This window comes from Lactuca virosa, chromosome 7 (assembly GCF_052849685.1).
Source record: "Lactuca virosa cultivar CGN04683 chromosome 7, Lactuca_virosa_CGN04683_v6, whole genome shotgun sequence".
In the NCBI taxonomy this organism is placed as follows: domain Eukaryota; kingdom Viridiplantae; phylum Streptophyta; class Magnoliopsida; order Asterales; family Asteraceae; genus Lactuca; species Lactuca virosa.
The window spans coordinates 169510423-169514311 of NC_136432.1; the positions used below are offsets into that span (position 1 = coordinate 169510423).

General features: G+C 28.9%; 1 long non-coding RNA gene across 2 annotated transcripts; it reads right to left on the bottom strand.

Annotated features, from left to right (window-relative positions):
• Window positions 1-2114: 2114 nt before the first annotated feature.
• LOC145126309 (uncharacterized) lies at window positions 2115-3046 on the bottom strand. Of its 2 annotated transcripts, XR_013716397.1 has the most exons (3): window positions 2915-3034; window positions 2361-2826; window positions 2115-2248 (listed from the first exon to the last, which is right to left on the bottom strand). It is a non-coding gene; the product is annotated as an uncharacterized LOC145126309 (long non-coding RNA). The 2 variants fall into 2 exon arrangements; XR_013716396.1 differs by lacking the exon at window positions 2115-2248 and having other exon boundaries at window positions 2331-2826; window positions 2915-3046.
• Between the last annotated feature and the right edge of the window lie 843 nt (window positions 3047-3889).

Below are 3889 nucleotides of genomic sequence, written 5' to 3' on the forward strand. Positions count from 1 at the left end.
AAGCTTCAAGCTAGTTTTTCGAATATTTTTATATAAATAAAAGCTAGTTTTTCAAATTGTTTTTAGTGTTTATATGAATTCATATTTTTAAAAGCTTCAAGCTACTTTTTCGAATATTTTTATATAAGTAAAAGCTACATATTTTAGATTCCAATTATGTAGTCAATTACCAACTAACTATTTTTACCAAACACTCAAGATAAGGTGTTATAATCTCATACTTGATGTGATACCAACAATTTATAAGTTTTGGTATATAATATGCGATTAATTTTATTTGAATAATTAAATTTTGTTAATTTGATAATATTATATTTCAAACGTTTAATTAGTATTGAAATTAAGTAGAAAGGGGTTAAATAATATTAACAATAATAATAAGCTAAATTAATAAATAAAAAAGGATTAAAAAGAAATTTTAAATGATGAAAAGATATAAAAATGAAACTTGAGGGGGTTCAATTGAAGGTTTTATAAACCAAAAATGAAATGAAATTGAGTTTGAGGGTTGCATGGGAAAACTGTATTGGATAAGGGACTATTTCTGCTAAATTTGGAAACTTGATCACATGTTTCCATCTCTGCATCCATGCAGCGAAATAGAAAGATTCTTTTCTCAAATTCACACCTGAAATTTGGGATTCCTTCGAAAGCAATCTGATCTTAACCTCAAATATATTGTAGACTCTTTCCCATTAGTTCGAATCCTCTGCAACACACGCCGGATAAGATTTGTTTTTGTGAAAGGGCAGCGTATGCGTATCACATGCAACAACTCATATGACCTTTGTTTTGTTTTTTGTGTTTCAAAATCATACTTACAATAATGGTCCCTTATTTTTATCTCTTACTTCCATGAGACCCCTAAATCCACATTCTTTTTTTATATTTAGTGTATTTATAAACGTGTTTGATGTGGTCTAGATATGGTTAACTTTAGTAAAAAAATCCAATCTTTTGGTATATTAATTAGTCTATTAAAATCGATATCCACACTTTAAAAAAAAAGAAAAAAAAAAAGAAAGAGGAGACATAGGGAACACTATTTAATATGTTAAATATGAGTATATATGTTAAATATGTTAAATATGAGTATATATGGTAACACTTTTTTGTCATATTTTAAAGATTATAATTAGTTAATATGTTAAATATGAGTATATGTGTTAAATATGAGTATATAAACAGTATGATTACAACATTAATTTAAGTTTAAAAAACCAAACCATTTATGATTTTTTTACTAATAATAATACATTTTAGATGACATTTGAACAATTTTCATTTTAATTATAATTCAATTTCTCAAATTTTTCGAAAGAGAAAATATGAAATTATGAAGATTTCTCAAAAAATCCGAAGCATTTCTCTCCAAGAATGAGAAACACAAAATCTAAAAAAAGTTGCATTCGATTTAATAAATTTGTATTTCTCCAATTAATCTAATATGAGTAACATAAAACTCCCATTATACCCTTTTATGATCCCATTATACCCTTTTATGATGTATATGATCCTATGGATAAGGTTGTACAAATCATTTAACTTTACTTACCAAAACCAGTAACATAAATAAACAAAAAGCAATACTATATTTCTTAAAGTATAATTCATTTCATTAAAAACTACCAAATTTTATTATAGACGGTCCTATGTATTTATTTATTTATTATTTATTATTATTATTATTATTATTTTTAATATTTTGGTTAAATTTTAAGTTTACCAAACATTGATGTTTTATTTTCCAAGTTTTACAGGTAAATGTTTGAAATTCTCTAGAAATTCTCTGAAATGACTTTTTTTTTTCCTAATTATTTCATGCTACAAGCTTTTCATGAAGATGACCGCTATAACCCTCACCCTCTCACTTTCAATCTTGAGCTTCTTTTTGTTATATTACTACATATTTTGACTCAATTTATGAGTTTGTCTGATTTGCAATATATGACTTGTTTGCCGGAAAAGTGCCAAAGGGACGTGAGTTGTTTGGTAGAATAAGAACACATAGGAATTAAAAAAGAGACAAACTTAGTTGTTGGGGCCTGAAACTATAGTTATTTAACATTAAAGCGACAAAGTTTCAGATTGACACTGCTAAACAAACCACACAAGAAAAAAAACCAAGAAAAAACACAAACGAAACAAACCACACAATAACACAAGAAAAAAATACCAAGAAAAAACACAAACAAAACACAACAACATCATAATCATCATCATCATCATCCTCCTCCTCCTCCTCCTCCTCCAAAAACACAAGAAAAAACCAAAAAACTTCCGTCAGAAAATAAAACATGATTTGCACCAATATAAAGTTTAAATTTAAATAAAAATTAACAAAATAACCTGTTACACACTTTGATCGGGCTAATGCCTCTTACAACATTTCCCTGAAGAACACAAATTACACCCGCACTTAACACAATACCCAGGCTCTACTTCTAGTGGTATTGTAGGAGAGCCACCAGCTAAATTAGTTGACCCAGAGGCCTCACCAAAGTTCATACGTAAAGTTCCAGGAGGAGTGGTTGGGGAGTCTGGAGCGGTAACTCCAGACATCTCCGCAAACACAGCATCGTGCAACTGTTGTTGGTCGTATGGAAGCAAAGACGAGTCCCTCGCTAAATCAATTAAACAGCGTTTTTTACACTCCTCGCCCTCCACTGTAATACTTCTTTGGGTTTTTGCATACATCTTACCTTGCACAGCTCCTGCAACTAGATTCCAGTCGTTCACGCTAAATTGTCTAGGAACTTTTTCGACGGTGTTTCTAGTTTCTAAAACTGCCTTAAGAAGTTCCACATCATCGTATTGTCGCGACATCTGAAAATACATTGATTATATAAGCAAGAATACTTAATAAAGATGTGAAGATATGTGATATTCTGAAAATCATATACAAAACATATACCTTCTTCTTTTCGGGCTATGGCAGCAGCTGGGCAGATATTTGGGTTGTTGTTGTTGTTGTGGTGGTGAGCCTCCTCTCCTTTTATAAGAGAAGGACAATGGCCTTGATTCAATTTTTTCAATTATTCATCTCAGTAATTCGAATCCTCTGCAACACGCCATACTTGTTTTTGTGAAAGGGCAGCCTATCATATGCAAGCATAAGGCCTTTGTTTTGTTTTTTTTTTTTTTTTCTTTCAACAGCATAGTTACAATAATGGTCCCTTATTTTTATCTCGGTCTCGTTAATATTAGTAAAAAATCCAATATTTTGGTATATTAATTAGTCTAGTAGAAACCAAATTCATACGTTTTTTTCTTTAAAAAAGTGGAAACAATTAGAAGACTATTTAATGCTAAAATTGTCAAACACTTTACCAATTATAAAAACTGAATGAAAGTTATACACCTGGTAGATGCGGCTAAATGAAAAATTGTGTTGAGTAATCTGGTAACACCTTTTTGTCACATTTTAAAGATTATAATTAGTTAATATGTTAAATATTAGTATATAAACAATATGATTACAACATTAAATTAAGTTTAAAAAACCAAATATTTTACTTATAATAATACGTTTTGGATTGCATTTGAACAATATAATTCAATTTCTCAATTTCTTCAATAGAGAAAATATGAAATTACTAAGATTTCTCCAAAAAGCTTAAGCATTTTAATCTATAAGAATGAAAAACACAACATCCGAAAAAAAAATTGCATTCAGTTTAATAAAATGATATTTCTCCGATTAATCTAATATCAATAACATAAAACTCCCATTACACCCTTTTATGATCCATATGATCCTATGGATAAGATTATATAAATCATTTAACCTTACGTACAAAAAACAGTAACATAAATGAACACAAATTGTAACGTCCCGAAATCCAAACTAAAAATTTATTTTTAATTATAATATATGAGAGTCACCAGT